The sequence below is a fragment of the Protopterus annectens genome, chromosome 4.part0 (assembly GCF_019279795.1).
Source record: "Protopterus annectens isolate FY-2018-M chromosome 4.part0, PAN1.0, whole genome shotgun sequence".
Classification (NCBI taxonomy): Eukaryota; Metazoa; Chordata; order Ceratodontiformes; family Protopteridae; genus Protopterus; species Protopterus annectens.
The window spans coordinates 605,122,319-605,144,000 of record NC_056733.1 but is presented as its reverse complement, the minus strand read 5'-3'; the positions used below and the strand labels follow the sequence as shown (position 1 = coordinate 605,144,000).

General features: G+C 39.3%; 1 protein-coding gene across 1 annotated transcript in view; it reads left to right on the top strand.

Annotated features, from left to right (window-relative positions):
* DNAH10 (dynein axonemal heavy chain 10) overlaps positions 1–21,682 on the top strand; it is a 5,879,077-nt gene that overhangs the window by 4,456,106 nt on the left and 1,401,289 nt on the right. The gene's annotated exons all lie outside the window — the stretch shown is intronic.

The window sequence follows — 21,682 nt, the reverse complement described above, 5'->3', positions numbered from 1 at the left end:
TTGAGTCCTTGTCTTTGTTTTGCATTTTGTAGAGTTTGTTGATGCTGGAAGTCCACCATGGCAGATTGATTTTTCTTGGGGCCCTGACTTTGATTCTGTCTGGTACAGCTGAGTTTATACACTTATGCAGGTGATTGTACAGGGCTTTAGTATTAGCTTCGGCATAGTTACCACTTTCAGCTTGAGGTGGGGCTTGGAATGCATTTATACCTTCACCTAGGAGGGTATAGTTTGCCTTGGTGAAGTTTTTTAGTCGGGTTTCACCCTTTGTGATTTCTGGTGTTAGTGTCAGTTTGAAATTCACTGATTTGTGGTCAGTTTTAACTAATGAGGGTCCAACAGTTGCAGCAGTGCAACTGTTTGACATGTTGGTGAGGACCAGATTTAGAATGTTTGTTCCTTTTGTCAGACTATGGACAGGGTGCTCCAGGGCATTTGAATTCACAAAGTCAAGGAACTTTTGTGCTAACGAGTTTGGGCTACAGTAGGTTTCCCATTTAATGGTGGGATAATTGAAATCCCCCATAACCAGTGTTTCAGTAAAATTTGGATTGTCTTTAATTTGGTTAAGTAGGCTTCATGGGTGTAGGAACCCATGGAGGGGGATCTATAACTGGCTCGGACTTAAATGGGGGTCTTACCCACTGTAACCTGGAACTGGAGTAACTCCATGGAGTTGTCCAGTTTAACTTGACGTGAGGTGAATTTATCTCACATGTTCCTTTTTGTGGTATAAAGGTGTGGAAGGCATTGTGGCCTTGCAGGGACTCTCTCTGAATGATTTGCACATGGATGAACTCCAGGGCATCATCCTATTTAACCAGATTTGAGGTATTCTTGCTGCTAATGTAGATCAAAATGTCTCCAACTTTATTCTCTATACATCTGGCTGATGGTCTAAATGTGTGGAATTCACTGTAGCATCCCACTGCCAGAGTATTTTTTGCGCCTTTAAACCATGTCTTGGTAATGGCAAAGATGTCCATATTCTCTATAGTGAGAAGAGCTTGTAGAGTGTGGAGTTTCTTGTTAATGCTCCTGTCATTGAGCAGTAATACATTTAGGTTCCTTTGGATTTTATTTGCTATGTCATTAGGTTTATCACTTTAGCATTGCCTAAAAAATGGCTTTAAGGGGGTGGATAAAGTTTTAGACAAAATCTGGAAGCCCAGGGAGGGCAGGTGCAGGCTGTCTTTGGCAAAGCAGCATGGTCTGTTGACCATGTCTTCCCAGGCTGACAGATATTGAATTCCCCCTGGAATGTCACCAGAAACTACACCAATTGTTAAAGTCAGTCATATTTTGTTCATACTGTAATATCATCCTTTTTGATGGTAGAAAGCTGCTCAATGCAAGGCATATACTGGTCTGAGACACATATTCATAGTGGTCCATAATGTTTCTCTTCATATAGTCCAGAGAGGTACATCTCAGGTCATTTACTCCCACATGGACTATGATAGAATTATAGTGGCACCTGTGGTGCAAAGACTTGAGAGCATGTGTAACTTGGCAGATCCTGGTTTCAAATAAGCAGCTCACCATAATCATGTTGTCCAGACTGGTGAGTGAGGCATCTATGTGTCATACAGTAGAGTCCCCTGTGACATGAATCCTGAGTAAATTGTTTGCTTGCCTTGTGGGCATTGTTTTTGGGAGTCTATTGGGTGTAGGCTTATGTGTGGTGATTTGTGTTGCTTTTGGTGTATGCTTTAGAGGTTGCTGGGGATAGACATTGCCATTTGCAAACTTAGGAGATCTTTGAGGTTTGAGGAGATAGCTTTTTAGTGCATCAGCATAAGATGTATGTACATCTCTCACATACTGTGTATGTGTAGCCTTGGGTATAGCTTTTCAGCACAGTCTCACTCTAGAGGCATCTTACATGCTGTCAAAGCAAAACTGGCAGACTAGCAGAGCAGGACCAGAACAGACCCTAGTGAATTGAAATTGAATAAGTGGAGCTTCCAGGAATTGATCCAACTCTGAGGAATGCCCCAAGTAGCTCTTTTTGTGTTTGATCACAGCAGTCATTTGGTGAAATTCTGTTTCAGGGCTGCATGAAAGAAGGTCTGGAAGATGGATGCTTTTTCATTTCAATTGACAGGAATGTTCTTGTATACTTTTCCAGTAATATCCAAGGTCATTCTGAAGATTTAAAAGGACTACCCAAAGATCAGTGGGACTCCCTTCTGGCCCAGACAACAGTATTTTCCTTTATTTTGGAAATTATCATAAGCAATTACCACACAGACTGGACCTACTCACACAAGATTAGGGGTATCTGATACATCCTAATCCCAAACAACTACAACTGAGTGCCTCAGTGACAGACTCTTATTACTTTTTAAGCAACTTTTTCTTGCTGAGGACATGCAGCAGGTATTAAAGTATGCAAGAAAACGTGCTACTAAAAAAATCACATATTAGTAAATGGAAAAAGTTTTCTAATTGGTACACATTATTTGTGTCAATTACTATCTTCTGGGCTGTCTCACTCCTCAGTCAAGGTTCATTTGTTGGCAATTTCAGCATCTTTGCCCAAGGATCCCTTTCTTTCAATGCAGTCCCATGTAAAATGTTTTGAAAGGGTGTTGCATATGAAGCTTCCTAGAAAACAGGTCATTCCTCCTTGGGATCTTTATTTTGTCTTGGTAAAATTAACTTTTACTCCTTTTGAACGAGCTCATCAGGCTGATTTAGGGCCTTAGCATAGAAGACATTGTTAATAATTCTTCTGGCCTCTACAGGGAAGAGTATCTGAGTTGGGTTAGGGGTTGTCATAATGGTTAAAGTGTTGCATTACAGACACAATGTACAGGGTTTGATTCTCACCTTTGAAAGGTAAATTTACTAGGCTTTAAATGGCAGACAACAGCAGCTAGCCTAGTACTTACCTATGGACCTATGTTCCAGGCTCTTATGGTGGGACATCCTTATCTCATTTTCCAAAAATTTGTTTTCTTAAGAACTACTACTTTTTTTTTGCCTAAATTGGTATCCATCCATGTTGTTCATCATTCCCATTGCCTCAGTAGTATTTTGGGTTGTATGCCAGGGTAACCCAGTACTGGTCATCTTTAGAAAGTTCAGACTCTCCTCCCACTCTCTTCCTGTGATAGCGGATTGGCTGACCATATCCTGAGAGGGAAGCCTTCAGCTGTCACAGAAAATGAGTACTCGTCCTTTTCTTCTATCCAAAAAAGAAAGTCATCTGACTGTTCACAGTATTCAGTGCTGATGTTTCCAGATTACTGCTCAGATAAGTCCCATTTGAGGACACCCTTCCTCTTGGTATATTATTAAACTTAATATTCTCTTTCTATGTTTTATGTTTATTTAAGCAACATATTTATTTTTAATATTTTACTTCTGTCAATGTTTATAGTAATTCCTGTGGCAATATCTTCTTGTATCACTGTTTATTTGGATTCTACCTTGGAAAAATGCTTTTTTTTTACTGTTTTTGAGGAAGCTTTCATTTCATTATTTTTCTCAGAAGTGCAATGTGGATATGTGCTGTTAGATGCTAGGGGCTGTCTCATGCATTCAGAACCATGAACTAAATGTGCCTGCCTTACCTGTTGTTTCTCTGCTTTATTTTCATCTTTTGACAAGAAAATATTGCATAACTTGGATTTTTTCAGCATTTGCACATTATTTACTATATATAATTCTGCTCTGCGTGTTTTTAACTTTGGGTCACTATTTTACAGTGAATGAAGTTCTCTGAAAAGAAAATATAGTTTAAATTGCTATAAAAACTATATTTGATGGCAGTTTATTATGATTTAAGTGTATGGAGCTAATTTTTAATACTAGTTTAACACATTGTTGGTTTGCTGTTTGGACTTTGTGTACTGGAAATTATTTAACTTATGTCAGTTATAAAAGAATTTTAAATGTATTTCAATTTTTTTTTTTATGACAATAGTGCAGTTTGGCAGTTTAGTTGTGTGGAGACATACTTATAACTAGAAACTTTAATTGCTTTTTGTGGTGCATTATCCTGTACTGTCAAATTAATGTTCTGTCTGGTGTTCTCTCACCAGACTTGATAGATCTTAACTCTGGTAATCCCCCACCACCACCACCAAATCCTGTTGCACCTAAAAAAATAATATATAAACAAAAGATATCCCTAACAGTAAGGCTGATTCATTTGTTCCGTCTCCCTCTACTGTAGTTTTGCTGGCTGCTATGGAATGGGGTTTACAGAGATCCTCTGGGACTTTCTCAGTACCTAGCAAAGGTATAGGAAAACCAATCCTTTTAGGTGCAGGAGTAGTTAGGGGTAAAATATTCCTTGCAAAACATAATACTCTGTCCCCAAGTATTTTATCTAGTAGTGAAGTTCACAAGAAAAAGAAACAGAAGCTTAATCATAAAGGCTGATGTGGCTCCTTTCATTAACAGTGTGTGCAGACAGCTAATCCTGGTGGCTGTTTTCCCATGCATGGCTGTAGTGCTAGTTTGGCTAGAGACCTTTCTGCTGTTTCAGAGAATGGTGAGGAATGTAATGAAAACAGTGGGGATTTCTTAGCTTGACACTAGGACCAGTCACCCTGTGTTTTTGGAAGGTGAAACTGAGCTTAAGTCCAAAGTGTTCACTTTTCCTCAGATAATTTCTAGATTTAGTGATGTTTTGGATTTGGAGTACTCAGGAACTACCCCAAAGCTAGGCAGGGTTTAAGACTTTATAGAGTACAAGATGACCAATTCTGTGGCTATCCCCCTCTCTTATCAGCCTTGGAAGATGTTCACAAAGCTACCAGCAGGACACCAGTATCTATTTCAGCAGTATCTAAACAGGCTCAGAGAAAGTACAGTCTCTCTCTTGATATGACAGTTCTTTCTTATTTGGCTGCTGACCGAGCTGTATGCTCAAATAAAAATAAAAAGTCATTGACTTCATCTGTCCCCTGATAAAGAGAAAAAAAAGTTAGATCTTCAGGACAAAAGTGTGTCTCTTTCTAGTAATTTAGCCTTTAGAATGTTACATTATCAAGGCTATATGTGGAAATTTATTTTACGCTTTTTGTACAGATTGGTTTTTGATGTATCCTTACCTGCAGAGCAAAGGTCTTAAATGGTTTCTAATCTGACTCATATTTTGAAGCAGGTTTTGAGAGGTGTGTTTGAATGCGCAAATACAGTTTAGAGAAATGCTGCTGCTTCTTTTGTGTTAAAATGGTATGCTTGGTTACATTATCAGAAAGTCTCTGTTGATTTAAAAGCCAAAATTTTGAATGTGCCTTTAAGTTCTGAATTGGTGTTAGGACCCTCTGTTACATAGATTCTTAAACAGTGGGATGATAGAGGCAAATTAATGCATGAGATATCTAGGAGGTTTCACTTACCCAATGTGTCCCAAAACAAGGTGGTTTCCTTCAAGGGATACAACAAACAAAAATCCCAGTCAAACAGAAGTTAGGGATCTAAAAGGAATGGCAGGAGGATAATTCTTCAAACCAAATGAGAGTTTCCTTGCCTGCAACAAAGTAACTGTGCTGTGTCGCAGAGCATCCCTACTCCTCTCCTGCCCTTCCTTCTCTTCCTCCTCCCCCAAGATGTCTCAACCCTTCAGCCTGGCCCCATATAGTCTAAGACAAATGGGTTGCAAAAATAATTTAGAGTATCCACTTGGCAGTGGATAGAAAATCCTCCCTCTTTCAATAGAATTCCCCCACATCCACCAGACCAGATAGAACTGTTTCCTCCAGTGTTCCAACATATGGTAGAATTAGGGTTCATAGAACCAGTACCTGCAATACACAAAGGCAAAAGATTTTGCTCCAGAATTTTTTTGGTACCTAAAATGGAGCACTCCTGGAGACCATCCTAGATTTGGTAAGGTCAGGCCATAAAGTAAACTCTTTCAAAATAAGAATCACTTGTGCAAATCGAGCAAACCCTGTAACAGTTAGAAACTGCTTCAAGACAAAATAACTTTTATGAAGTGATAACCTGTCAAAATTTGAAGCCCATCCAAGCCCATATAACACAGCTGCCTATGTGGAATTATTAACAGAAGCTCTGTACAATCATGTCATTGGCTGTATAGAGGCTGCTGTGCCTACCAGAAGTAAGCCAAAAACTAACTCAAAAAACAAACCACCCTGGTGGAATCCAAAATTAAATCAGTTGTGCAACAAAAGAAAAAAACTCTCTCATCAAACTGTATAGACAACTAAGAGTTGTCTATACAGTTTATATAGCCTAATTAAGTCCACCAAAGCAAGTTTTGAAGTAAAGATTGTATCCCCGGCAAAGCACAATCATAAGGCCTTCTTTAGCTATGTCAGCCACTTTCATAGAACTGGGATATACATAAAATCTTCTGGCCGACAAATTCAGCTCCACCTTTACCACCTCCTACCCCTAGCCACTCCCCAGGAAATGCCATCTAACGTAACCCCTCCAACTATCAGTGGGGAGTAGGCTGTAGATGCAATCTCTAAGGCCAAGAATATACCTTTCATGGGTCCCAGTAATATCCCAGGATACCTCCTAAATATCCTGAAATGTGACCTGTCAGGGCCACTGGAGTTGCTATTCACGCATAGCCTCAGCATATGCTTTGTGTCATATGAATGGAGGACTGCAAAAGATATCTCTGTGCATAAGGGCAGACCAACAGTGGATCCCAGGAACTACAGGCCATTAGTCTGATTGTTCTCATATACAAAGCCATGGAAAGAATTATCATGGAAATGAATAACAATGACATAAGAAACCTAGAGATGATGGAACCATCCCAGTTTGGTTTTATCAGAGGCATATCTTAACTACTGAACCTGGCAGACTTATTTGAGAAGATCACCAAGACAATAGATGAGGACAGAAGTGTGTATACTGCCTACCTTGATCTAGCTAAGGCATTTGATACAATATCCAACTCAGGCATTGTAAATAAACTAAAGGAATTTGATGTAAATCCTTCTGCAAACCATTGGATAGCTTGCTGGCTCACAGATGGGACTCAGGAAGTTAGGACTGGAGAGACCACCTGCACAAAGAGGCTGGTCTCCAGTCAAGTCCCCCAGGGTTCTGCTGTGGGTCTGCTTTTCCTTGGCATCTATTTTTTCAAAAGTCAGGGCCAATGTCAACATCCTCTGGCTTACCAAGTTTGCAGATGAATGCAAGCTAGGAGCCATCATAGAAACCTGCCAAGATACTAACATCTTATAGGAAAGTCTAACACAGATAAATGACTGGTGCCAAAGCCATGGCTTAAATCTCATTGCCAAGAACTGCACAACAGTACCTTTTGGGAAGCTGGCCACCCAGGGAAACTACCTCATTGATAAAACATCCCTAAAAGTAGGCACAGTAGTCAGGGATTTGAGGACTCATGTAGATACTAACCTGGCTTTCGACCAACACATATGTAAGAAAATTATTCTTTGTAAATCAACTTGTAAATAAGGGCAGGCATCTAGTTCCAGAAATGTCATCATACTGCTGTACTCAGCCCTCATCAGACCCATCATTGAATTTATCACCCCATTCGTTATATACCTGACCAGGCACATGTAGCAACTGGAATGTCCACAGTGGTTCCACACAGAAAGAATACAGGGCATAAACAATAATTTCCTATGCAGATTGCCTCAATGCCCTATCTGTATACTCTGTTTCCTAGAGACACTGAGAAGAGATTTATGTCTGGCATAGAAGGCATCCTTGGAGACTGCTCCGATGGCCCTTTTGTATATCTGCAAAACAAACAGTACCAGAACTACTAGATCTAAACATTTAAACTTTGCTTGTGACTTAAACGGGACATGTTGGAGGGACAGGTGTGTTTTTCAGAGAATCTTCATTCTCTGGAATAGGCTTCCCATCCATGTGAACAGAGCCTTCCCTAACCCTATTCAAGTGCAACCTGGACCAGTGCATGGGAAATTGGAACTTCACCGCTGGTCTGACACCTATGTCTCTGATAGAGGCAACTATTAAATCATGCCCTAAATAACATACACCCCATTTACCACAACCTTCCTCACAGACTGGATCTGCTCACATAACAGCAGGGGAAAATACTACACCCCAAATTATAGCAATTGCAAATGACAGCCAGGATGATTCTGTTTCGATACCTTTTAGGTAGTTGTCCCATGAGAATGTATAACAGGCATTTAAGGAGCTAAGAAAACCTGCAACTAGAAAATCATATATTTGCAAGTGGAAGAAGTTTTCTGAGTAGTGCCTAATGAATAACAGAGGTCCCAAAAGGGTTTTGACCCCTCTGGCTTTCAAATATTTGAGTGAGCTACTTAGAGATGCTTCTCTCAAACTGCACCATGTGACCATCTCAGCTTGTCTGCCCATGGATTCTTCCATCTTTTTTGTGGTAAAACAGTTTATGAAAGGAGGGCTGTATGTGAGCCCCCTCAACGGCAAATTCTGCCTCCCTGGGAACTCAGATTTGTTCTTGAAAAATTAACCTTGCCTACTTTTGAACCTGCCTGTTAGGCTCATTTACAGTTCATTACTTGGAAGGCTGTTTACCCATTGCTCTGTCATCTGTAATGCGAGTCTCTGAGTTGCAAGCTCTCATGATGGGTCAACCCTGTCTGATTGTTTAGAAGGACAGGACTGTGTTGCACACTAATCCATCATTCATATCTAAAGTTGTTTATAAATTTACCTTGAATTAAGCCATCAATCTTCCAGTGTTCCATCCTCATCCAAAAACAAGGGAGAAAGGATTCTTCATACCTTTGATGCACACAGACAACTCAGGTATAACCTTGACAGAACAAAATCCCTTTAGGAATGCTGAACAGCTGTTTGTTTCCTGTACTAGGCTAAGAAGGGTCAATCTTTCTCTAAGCAAACCACTGCACAGTTGTTGTCCTCTGCTGTTTTTTTTTTGTTACTTCCACCATATTAAATCTCTTCCATGCAAGGTTAAGGATCAGTCAAGTAGGGTCTTATCCTTTTTAATGACATAGCATATTGGAAAGTTCTGGACTCTAGAAGCAGCAATCTGGTTCTCTTTTCATACCTTCACAAAGAACTACAAACTGGGTTCTTTTTCAGGTCCAGGGTAGGCTTTGCTTGCACCATTCTCCATTGGCTGATGAGCTCTCATCCTTCCACCTCCCAGGTAGGTTAAGCTTTGGGAATCTACCCAAAATGCCAGTGAGGCAGTGTGAATGATGAACACAGTACAGTTGTGTAAGTCTTACCTACATGTAACCATAGACATTTGAATTCTTCACTGCCTCAGTGGCAGCACCCACCAGCTGTCCCAAAGATTGTGCATAGATGAGGCGGGGTTCAACCTCTTTGATTCAGTTGTTGGATTTGTTTTTTATATGGCATTGTGATAGGCTGTGAATTTACTCTTGTTAGATGATTCTGGCTTCAGGTACTTTCATTTTTTTCTTTGTGGAAGCAAAAAGCCTGAGAACACTCTTCTGTGACAGCTGAAAGCTTCCCTCTCGGGACATGCTCAGCCAATTAGCTGTCACAAGAAGAGAGAGGGAGGGGAGTCTGAGATTTGTAAGCTAGCCAGTACAGAGTTACCTTGCAGATACCTCAAAATGCAACTGAGGCAGTGAGGAATTTCATCGTCTACTTTTACAAGTAAGAGGACTTACTCAACTGTACTTTAACTTGAACCAAGGTAGCCATCTCCCTGTCTTCTTTCCAGAACCTAATAATGATGGAGAAAAGATTCTCCATACCTTAGATATCCACAGGCCAGTCAGGTACTATCTTCACAAAACAAAATCTTTCAGAAACTCTGATCAGTTACTCATTTCTTGTGAAGTTAAAAAAAACAGTCTCTATCAAAGCAGACTGTTTCTAAATGGTTGTCTCATTCTATTACCTTTTGTTATAGCCACCACAACAAAACAATTCCTGGCTAATTCAAGGCTGAAACTACCAGAAGCATGGTTTCATTTGTGGCTTTTTGGAAAAGGTTGAATTCTATAAGTATTTTAGAAACAGCAACTTGGTCCACTGTGCGCACTTTTATAAAGCACTATAAACTAAATCCTATTCAAGATGCAGAGCAGGCTGTGCTAGGACAGTTTTCCAGGGCTACTGGACTCTCATCCTTTCCCCTCCCATTCAGTCTAAACTATGGTAATGTACCCATATAGCTAAGGCTACTGCAGTGGTAATCATTATAAAGATGTGGATGTAAACTTACCGTAACAGTAGATGTTTGAATGATCGCTGCTGCAGAAGTCGCTCCCTCCCCCCTCTATCCCACATATATATTTTTTTCATTTTATTTTAATAACATTGTCCTTGTTAGGGCTTTAGTCTCTCTCTCTTTTGACTTGAAAGCTCTGAAGGGCTTGCTGCCAAACCTGACTTTTCAATCAGTTTGAGCTAACTAATGGTTTTGAGAGCATAGAAGGTACCCTGAGCTTTAGAAGCTGGATAGGCTGGCTGTTATGTCCATAGCATGATATAACCCATACAATTAACGCTACAGCAGTGATAATTGAATCATCTGCTGTTATGGTACGTTTACCTAGACAATTGCACTTTCTTTCTGGGATCTGACCTCCTGGTCAGTAATGTTCACTTCAAACAATTGTACCTTGACATCTGTCACCTCAGTCCTAGGTTTCATCATCTCATTTTTCTGGATTAGGCCTTAAAGTAGGTCAGAGTTCTCATTTACTACCTCTATGACCTCTAAAATTATTTTGTGTGACTCTTATATTCTTCTATCTTTTGGTTAATCTTTCTGATCTCTAAAAACACACTTATTAGTGTTACCTCTCTTTCCTTTCCCTTAGATGTTCATCATATTGATCACTGCTGCAGTAGCCTTAGCTATATGGATTATATTCTGCTAAAGATATAACAGACAGACAGACAGCTTCCAAAGCTTCAGGTCACCTTCCATGCACCCAAACTGTCAGGTAGCTTGAGCTGAGCTAACTAAATGACAAATTTGTGCCCAAAGCTCTTCAGAGCTCCTTTGAGGCTTTTAAGGATCAACAGTCACCTTGTGTTTTCCTTTGCTAGGCAGTAAGTTCTCTTTGAGAGAAAAAGCTTTCAATGTTCTTAACATTGTTGATATTTTATTACTTTCCTCTTCAGGAAAGTTATTTTAAAGCTATGAGTGTGTGTTTTGATGGAATGTCTTGAGACAGTAATGTCCTTTTAAGCAGAGCACTCATTTTTTCTGTCAATTTAAAAGTAGTGTAAAGTAACTGAAAACATTTTTTCTGTGACAAAATTGTGTATATTTTTCTTTTGCAGACTTGGCATAGTGTTAAAGTGCATTTTACTGTGTTTTTTCTGTTAAAAAAGTAGCTTTTATGGAATGGAAGTGTTTGGCAGCAATTCCTGCTCATCTTCCCCAGGAAAGAGGCACCATTTGTGGCTTGACCTTGGAGCAGACTACTGGTCTGACTGTTGTCCCTTCTTCCTGCCACAAAAAGAAAAATTTAAACAAACAGTCTTGGCCACCACAGCAGGATAGCAGTTTGCTACAGCTGCAGGTGGATGAAACTGTGTGGTAGTTTGTTGTTCTTCAGCCATTCATCTTTTACCCTGGATCCCTGTGGTGTAGCACCTACAGCCACTATGGACCAAGGTTTAGCTACGTCCTTTGCAGCTGTTGGGGTCCCCTCAATGGGCAAGGGAGAGCCACTCATGTTGAGCCTGGAAGAGGGAAGGTTTCCCTGTTGTCTCAGAATGCTCTGCTCATCCCTGGGTAAGCAGCTGCTGCCATTAGTAACACAGATGGTCCCAGTTTTTATGTCAAAAAGAAACAGAAAACCAAGCATGCATCTACTCCTTCTGAAATTTCTTTGGATAAGAGTAGTTAAGTGTGTCTGCCTCAAGGTTTAATGTAGGCTATTACCTCTTCTTGTAGAGTAGTTTCTGGCAAAAAAAAAGGATTCCTCGTTTCCTGAACATATTCAAGATTCTGAATATGAGCAGGAAGATGGAGGGATGGAATTAGTTTTTTTTCCCCTCAGATTTCCAATTTAGCCTCAGAGGAGAGCTCTGTTTCTGATCCTCCCTGTGAGGATTTCTTTCTCTGAGATTATTGCTAGAATGTACCACTGTTTTCAGTGGGAGAACACGGAGGTTTCTCAGTCCCTCAGAAAATACTATGAGTTGTTACAGAAAAAAAAAATTTCAGGTCCTACACCCAATGCTCCTGTTCTGTCTGCTTTAGAGGATGTGTGTTAATGCCTGCAATTTTCCTGATAGTCAACCAGCTGCCCCTAAAAAGGCAGATAGGATGTATAAAGTTTCTCAGTCTTTTAAAATTGTATACACTATTCCCAGACCTGAGATAGCAGCTGTAGCTTTTGTTGATCGAACTGCTGCTAAGCACTTAGTCAATTCCAATCCTACTCTTTCAGATAAGGATAGAAAATAATTGATAGGTAAGGGAAAAAGAGTATACTTCTGCAACTTTGATTTTCAGAATTTTGAATTGTCAAGTTCATACGTTAAAGTTTGTTCTGACAAATTGTGAATGTTTTATCTGCAGTTTCATCTTGTGAGGAAAAATCTGCTTTAAATAACTTAGTTTCTTCTAATGCATAGGTCACTACCCATTGCTTGGAGTGTGTGTATGACTGTTGATACTTCTTTCAGGACTATGGCCACTGGCCTGTTTTGAGGTTTGCTTGGCTGCAGTCTCAGATCCTCCTAGATGATGTTAAAAAGAGACGTTCAATTCTCCATTGGCTACAGATTTTGTGTCTGGCCTCTCTGCTGAAGATGTGCCCAAAAAGTGTGATGAAAGGGTTCCTTTTCCAAATTTTCCAAGGGATTTTCTATCTTCTCCTCTAATTTGGTTAAAACAAAAGAAATGGTCTCATCAGGTAAACAGATATTTAAGAAGAAATGGCAAGAAGGTTCCAAAAAGAAATCTCAAACCTCTCAAAACCAAGGACAGTCCAAATAGTCTGAATGACTATTCAAGAGATCTTGTGACACCCTTCCATTCTAGCCCTTTTTTTCTTTCAGAAAGTCTGAAGGCAGCAAATTGTTTCAGACAAATGGGTTCTGAAAATCATTCAAGGTTACAGATGGCAGTTGGAGGAAATCCTACCTTTTCCAGGGGATCATTCTTCATCCTCCAGATCAAACTCTTGTCTCACCCTGTCCCTTATCACATGCTGTACCAAGAAGTGGTGGAGCCAGCTCCTCCTTCCCAGTTGGGGAAGGGGTTTTATTCAAAGATGATCCTAGTGCCAAAGAAAGAAAATACTTGGAGACCAGTTCTGTATTTTTCTTTCCTAAATCTCTTTGTGGTGGTACCCAAATTCAAAGTAATGTCACTTCACAACCTGTTACCTCTTCTTCCTCTTTCAAGTTTTTTGGTAACACTAGACTTACACAATGCTTATCATCACATCCCGATTCACCCCGAGTTCAGATGTTTCTTAAGGTTGTGTGCATTTGGATCACATTATCAATTCTTCACAGTACCCTTTGGATTATCCATTGTACCAAGAGTATTCACAAAGTGTCTAGCTCCACTTATAGTCTACCAGGTATCCACATGTTTCCATATTTAAGTGACTTGCTTATTTTTGCAGATTTTTTTTCCAGAGAGTCTGGAATCTCTCTGTTGGGTGAGAAATCTCTTACACAAGCAGGGATTGGGCAAGAGATCTCAGCTTATGTAGGAGGTCTCTCATATAAGCTGGGATTCCAAAAGAGCATTCAAAAGTCTTTTTCGACTCCTTCACACAGGATTATGTTCCTGAGATGTCAATTAGACACTTCAGTTCAAAGAGCTTTTCTTCCATAAGAAAAAAAAATTTTATTAATATTTTTTTCTATGGTTTTCCACTCAGACTTCAGTCAGTGCGAGAGAATACCTCAGAATTTTGGGTCTCATGGCATGTATGATTCTCATGATACCCCTGGAAAGATTCCGTGTGAGAAAGATAAAGTGGTATCTGAAATCTGTTTGGTCCCAGCATCAACACCCCTTATCTTTTCAATTCCCAGTCCTGAGGTTTGTCAGAAGACAAATCTTTTGATGGAGACAACAGATATCCTTAAATCCAGGTTTCCCCAGCTCCAAAGCAGTCAGTCACTACAGACACTTTGGACTTTGCTTGGGGAACAGTTTCAGGAGGGATACAAGTTCAGGGATGTGAGACACCAGAGAGAGAGAGTTGCAAGCACATAAATATCAAGATGTTTTGCCCTGATCAAGGCATTCAACTCTCTGAACTATCATTGATCCCTGGAACCTCTTGAAGTGGTTGCAGATAATACCACAGCCATATGGTATATCAACAAACAAAGGTGAACTAGGTTACACCCCCTTTTGTAGACTAGCCAAGTTAGCTTTGGAAATAGCTTTACAGCACAGTCCCACTCTACATACATCCTAAATTCTGTCAAAACAAAAATGTGCAGCAGACAAGTTGAGCAGGACCACGGCAGACCCTCACAGATGTAAACTAATTTCGGGTGGTCTTCCAAGATTTGATCCATCTGTGGGGATTTCCTGAAGTAGAGCTGTTTGCCTCCTGTCTGAACAATCAACTGACAAGATTCTGTTCAAGGACGCCAAGCAAGAAGGCCTGGAAAACAGGTAGTTTTTTGTTTTACATGGACAGGAATGTTCCTGTATGCTTTCTATCCTTCCCACTGATATCCAGGGTACTTCTGAAAACTCAATTCCCCAATATCATTATGGTGACTTGCTTCTGGCCCAGGCAACCGTGGTTCTCTCTTCTTTCAGAAATGGCTAGGGACAATTACCACAAGCCTTCTCACTTACTGAATCTGCTTACACAAGCAAAAGGGTGTTTGATACACCCCAACATCAGTTGACTACCTGGATGATAGGGTCTTAATTCCTTTTAGGCATCTGTATATTGAGGACGTGCAACAGGTACTAATGAAAACAAGATAGCCTGGTACTAGAAAAACATATATTAGCAAATCGAAATGGTTACTGCCAACGACATAGCCATCTCCCTCTAAAGCAGGGGTGTCCAACCTTTTGGCTTGCTGGGGCCACATTGAGTGAACAGAAATGGTCTTGGGGCCACATATAAAATATATCATATAGTTAACTCTTTCATTGCTCCGGAAGACCACAGTTGACCTCCTGGCTGTACTGTGGGTACATTTGAACAATGAATAAATGTAATAAATGCCTAATAGTTGCCTTAAAATTCTAGTACTCATTCTAATTCTCCAATCTAACAGTTAAATCTAACATTTTAGTTAAAAAAAAATATATATATATATATATATATATATATATATATATATATATATAATATAATATATATATATATTGTTTTTAACAAATAAACAGATATTCACTACAGCACTAGCATTTCTCACTGGGAAAAAAACATTCCAGCAGTCCAGCTACGTAAAATGTCAACATCAGCAGTCCTACAATACTATAATCCACAAAAATAACCCAACAAATTTGCAATAAAGTAAAGAATTCACATTACTGACTTAAAACAATTCTAAATAAGCTACAAGAGGGTCTTACCCAAACAAATAACTGGTGCCAGAAATATGGCCTCAAGCTAAATGCCAAAAATGCATCATCATCCCTTTGAGGAGAGTGATGTCCCCACAAATTATCACATTAATAACAATGTTGTAAGCACACAATAAGTCGTATGGTACTTGGGCACCCAGGCTGATAGAAACCTGACTTTTGACCACCACATTGTCTCACATGGCCCACTTCATTAGTAAGGGTACCTCTTCCAGGGACAAGGAGGTCATAAAATCCCTGTATTCTTCCTTTACAAGAGCCATTATTGAGTGCAATGCCCCTTTTGGTATGTGCCTCAACAAAACACCCTGCCAAAAGAAATACTACAACCATTTCTGACAAAAGGTTGAAGGACTAAGTTCACTTAGTTATCCAAACAGACTAAAAAGCTTCTTGCTTTCCTCTGTCTCTCACTGGCCCCTATACATTTCATGACTGGCTTTCTTTTCAGGCTAAGAAAGATCCTGCCTTAAGAGACTTTCTCTACCTCAGAAATATTGGTTATACTTTAAAACGCTCACTATAAAGACCACAGCCTTCACTGCAACATAAGCAAGCCACTTTGTATGGACAAATGCTTGACACAAAACCTTCATCTTCTGTAAAAAGCTCCTCTCATTATCAAACAATGTAGTTCAGCAACACGACAACTGGATGGCTGGATGGATAGCCATAAATGTACTCCTTGAGTAAGTAGCACAGCCTTCATCAAACCAGATGTAAAATCCACATACTAACCTTTCCCAGCTGGATGGCTAAGATCTAGTATTAGTTACTCAAGTCTACTTGCCCAAGAAGAGGGACCTGTTTAACTAAGAATTCCATTTGCAAAAAATATATTCACTATACATACTAAATCTCTCTCTTACACACACACACACACATACACACACACACACACACACACACACACACACACACACACACAAAAGCCCCTATTTGTAAAATAGGCAACCTCAGTAATCACATGACATCCACTCACTGAATGAAATTATCTGGAAGTCAAAATATCTGAAAAAAAAATCATAATAGAGATGGATTCATCCATGCAATTTCCTCCTACCAAAGGACCATCAATAAATCAACAAACAACTGCTCGGCAAAAAGTAAATCAATAAGAAAACCATAAACTCTCTTAGATAATGCTACATACTGGTGTAAACATATAACTTGTGTTAATCCCCAGGTTAATCCATACCAAAAGATTGTTTCAGAGCTTCAGTTATGTACAAACAGCTTTCTCCTGAAAACTTAAATCATTTGATATTTACCTTGCTGTAATTATAACTGTAAAAAAAATATTCTGTACCTCAATGATTCTCACAGTTGCGAGATGTAATCTCTGCCATATTGTATGAGTGCTACAGCCATGATTTGCTGTATCTCTCTCTCTCATGTATTGTATTATATTGTTTTGTGTTCTTTTTGGAGCTTTTCGCCCCGGGCCTCCGCTGAAAATGGACCTGTGTCCAGTCTGACTTTCCTGGTAAACAAATGTAAAATAAAATAAAATAAATAAAAATAAACTTCCCTCCAATCAAAAGCCATTTGACATTCAGACATTTTAATTTGTACAGAAGTTACTCACAGACTGACAGTTTACTGAGCTGTAATGCTGACCTGAAAAAACAAATTCTCAGACTTTGTCAATAGCTCAAAGTGTAGAGAGGATTATTTATTTATTATATATATATTTATTTATTTTTGGAAAACATCTTTAAAACTGTTAAGTTGATTACACACCCAGAAACACAGAAAAGTTATTGTGATATGTAAACCACAGACTGCTGCAAGAAATCAGTCACATTAGCACTCTAGAACAGATGAATCATACCTGTCAATTCCAAAAGAAGTAAAGTAGCTTAATAAGAAGGTTATTTGCAAGGTTACATGGCAGTTTATATTGGAAATAAGCAGAGATATTAAAAAGGCTCTGGTTTTTCATAATTATGCTGAAAAGTCTTGCAAGGTAAATACAACTTCTGATTTAGTATGGAACCATACTTCTCAACCTTAGAGCAAGAAATCTGGACAAAGTGAAAAATAAAAGTGGGACACAGGCCCAAAAATAGTTATGCATCACAGACACCATTGAAACAACTATAGATGCAAACATTATACATTACTTATAATCTTTCTGTCCCATCAATGTCAGTTAAACATTATATGGCTCATTCAGTCCTGCCTTCTTTTGCAACAAAGAAAACCATGCTTTGAAATTACAAATGCATTCAAAATAATAAATAAAACACATTGCATCAACATCCTGCAACTTCCTACCTGCAAGCAACCATAGAGCTTTCACTGAAACTAGGGCTGCTTGTTTCCCCAGAATGACAGCTCTCCCCAATTAAGTCTAATAGTATACAATCAACCAGTATCTGGACTACCTGAAATAAATTAAATTATGGCATGTAAATTGAAAGTACACCTTGTTTAATTAATCTGTATTTCTAAGCCCACTTACTATATTTTTCAGTAACATCCCAATATCCATTTCCAGGTCACTTTACAAGACATTGGCAGTGGTAGACTTGGCATCCTTCAGAACCCCACAGGCCTATGCTAATACTGCTAGCATTGTCCATTAAATGTAAATATCCATCCACTGTAAATGGCAAGAAGCTATGTCTTAAAAAATCTACTTTTGGCATGCCACTCAAGTATCAGGTTTTGAAACAAAGAAACATATTCTCCACAGTCCGTAAGTCTCTGTCTTTAATAATCATCTACTTTTGCAGCACTCCCAACACATAAGCCCACACATACACACTAAAACCCCCAACATTTAAAAAATGACATTGTGCCCACTTGATTTGCCAGTATTGATGATCCGCCAAAGCTATGCTTACTGTTCAATCTACCACTGCTTAGAACCCACCAATGAAAAAACAGTACTAGGTGCTTTTTTGTTTGTCTGAAAAACAATACAACTTTATATGCTACAGTCCCACATAGTCAGTCCACTACTGACCCATTAACCCTAGGCTGTCTCATTCTTACTCCCTGGAACTGCATTACCTTGGATGACTACTTTTATTTACTAAGCAAAAGACACTAATTGGAAGATGAGGCAAAAATCCAGACATTCTCTGAAAATCCATACAATTAAGAGGTATGAGTTCATGTTCAATACAACACTCTCCCTGTCAGGAAAGCCGCAATTTAATGAAAGTGTACTTTTAATGTACAATATATTTGTGACCTAACTTGTTTGTGTTCAGTAGGTAGACTGATCATTGTTAGCCTCTTTGTGCATGCATCTCTCTCTGTCATGCACACACATACACACATACACACACATTCTCTTCTTCTACTTTCACACACATAATTCTGCTTTCATGCATGCACTCACTTACCTATTAACACAGATAAGTGCTGTCCCTTTCAAAGGCAACAGCAGCAAATCCATACACAAGTCCCTCTTCAGTGAGAACACACACATACACACTGATTGTTAAACACACTGACCCTTTTTTGGCTCAAAAACAAAACTAGAAGGGTGCTTTGGTTTATGCACACACCGACATTAGCTTTGCAGCTCACGGGAGTGAAAAACACAAAACAAAAAAAGTGTTTTGGGGCATGTGTACATCGATGTTGCAGTTAGAGGTTGAGGGCCGCATGGAAGAGCTCTGAGGGCCGCATGTTGGACATTTCTGCTCTAAAGGCTAGTTGTTTTCTGATTTTTACAATATATGTGTGAGTTACTACCTATGGCCTTTCTTATTCCTCTGTCACGGTTCATTTATGAGACGTTAGCACGTATGACAATGGATCCTCCTATTTCAATGCAGTCTCATGTCATAATGTTCTTGAAAGAGGTTTTGCTTAAGATGCCTCCAAGAAAAATGGTGTTCGCCTCCTTTGGATCTTAATTATGTGTTAGAGAAGAAAACACTTGCTCCATTTGAACCAGCTAATCTGGTTGACTTAAGGTTCTTAACATGGGAAACAGTTTTACTGCTTTCTCTGACCTCTGCAAGAAGGGCATCTGAGATGCAAGCTCTTATGGTGAGTCAACCCTATCTCATTTTTCATAGTGACAGAGTTTCTTTGAGAACTAATACTTCTTTTATGCCTAAAGTGGTATCTGAGTTTACTTTGAACCAAATTATCCATCTCCTCATTATCTTTCCTTGTCCTAAAAAATGAAGGAAAGGCATACTGCAAACCTTGGGTGCCCACAGACAACTCAGGTGCCTTGATAGAACTAAATCTTTCAGATCATTGGATCAGTTGTTCATTTCTTGTGAAGGTAAGAAGGGACAGCTTGTGTAAAAACAGGCTATTTCCAAATGGTTATTTAAGGCTATTACTTTTTTTGTTTTATTCTCAGCATAACAAAACTATTCCAGTCAGTCTAGCAGGGCCCTGGCTTCATATATGGCTTTTTGGAAGGGGTTGTATTCTTGAAGTATTCTAGACACTGCTACTTGGTCCTCTATACATACTTTTACAATGCACTACAAACTTGATTCCTTCTGTAGGTCCATATCAAACTTTGCTTGGACCATTCTCTAGGAGATCCTGGACTATTTTCCTTCCTCCCCCAAGATGTAGTTACCTATGGTAAAATACTAATATAACTAAGGCTACTGCAGCAGTGCTCAATATGATGAACATAATACAGTTGTGTAAGTTGAATTTGCAATAACAGTAGATGTTTGAATGATCACTGCTACAGTAGCCACTCCCTCCCTCCACTACCATTGTTTTTGCTGTGTTTTTTTATGCCAGGGTGTGGACATTTATTTTTTTGTTGTTCCTAACATTGTCCTTTCAGGGCTCAGCCTCCCTTCCTCTGCTGGCAGGAAAGCTGTGAAGGGCTTCACACCCAAATGTGTCTTTTATTCAGCTCAGCTTCAGCTGCTACCTGACAGTTTGGACACATGGAAGGTACGCTGAAGCTTTGGAAGCTGGATGGCTGTTATATTCTTGGTAGGATATAACCCATATAGCTCAGGCTTCTGCAGCAGTGATCATTCGAACATCTACTGTTGTGGTATGTTTAGCTTACATAACTGTACATTCCATTAACTCAGCGACACTCACCATGGCTTATGATCTCTCTGTTTCCCCAGTCTCTAACTCTTTCTCTTTCTTTCCTCTTTTTCTCTTTTTGGACATTCACACTTCATGGCCAGTATCACCTGCATATAAACTTTGAGAACTTATCAGTTTTTGAGCTATTTGTTTGTCATTCTCCAGGCTTTTACCCTTTAGCATACATTGCAAGGAGTGACAGAGAGACACCACATCACATATTTGCACCATTATGGAAGTATGCATGTCTATCCACTTTACCAGCGTTGCTATCTTTCCCCTTCTAAATTGTTACCTATCATACCTCTTAACCTGTTGGCACAAGAAATCTGGACACAGCCAAAAATAATGGGGACACAGGTCCAAAAATAGGGATACATTTTAAATATTTTTCTTATATACTTTGAAAGTTGCTAGAATAAAAGGTTTTGTGTTATCATGTATTTTCTGAAGGATATAAAGTCTGAAACAACAAAGATGTTTGTCATTACCTGGTGAATTCAGTCTTCACTGATTTGACAGAAAAACAACATTTTTAAGAGGAACAAACCAAAAATATGAGTCAAAATCTGGACATTCTGCAAAATTCTGGACAGTTGTGAGGTAAGTATTCTCCCTACAATTCTTACCAAGGGCTTCTCCCTCATAACAGGGTTAGGTAGAAACTAAACTTGATTTCTGTAGAAAGGGTTGGTGGTGCATTATGCGAAGTTCCAGAGGAGCTCATGCTTCTTGAGAAGAACTATTTGCCATGTTGACACCTAGAAGTGGATCTGTCCCATCCAGTGAAGTGATGGACATGGATCATCAAGATCCAGTGTTATAGCAAGTGCATGACTGTTATTAGTGGTGGTCAGGTTTCTTAGAGCCTAATAGCTCATAAGCTTGAATATCACACCTGTGTCCTTGTACACAACTGAATAGCTAAGCATTCCATTAAAGATACACCAGTATCTATACAGCTTTCATTTTGTATTGACCTTTACAGCTTGAAGTTATAATTGTACTATTTGCTGCAGCAGAATAAATGATTGATTAAAAGTACACTTGCATCTGTCAAATGACCACAATCCACACCTTCATTTTAGACAACGTTGTGCTGCACATGACAGCTGCTGTTTCACCTCAAACCATGATGTG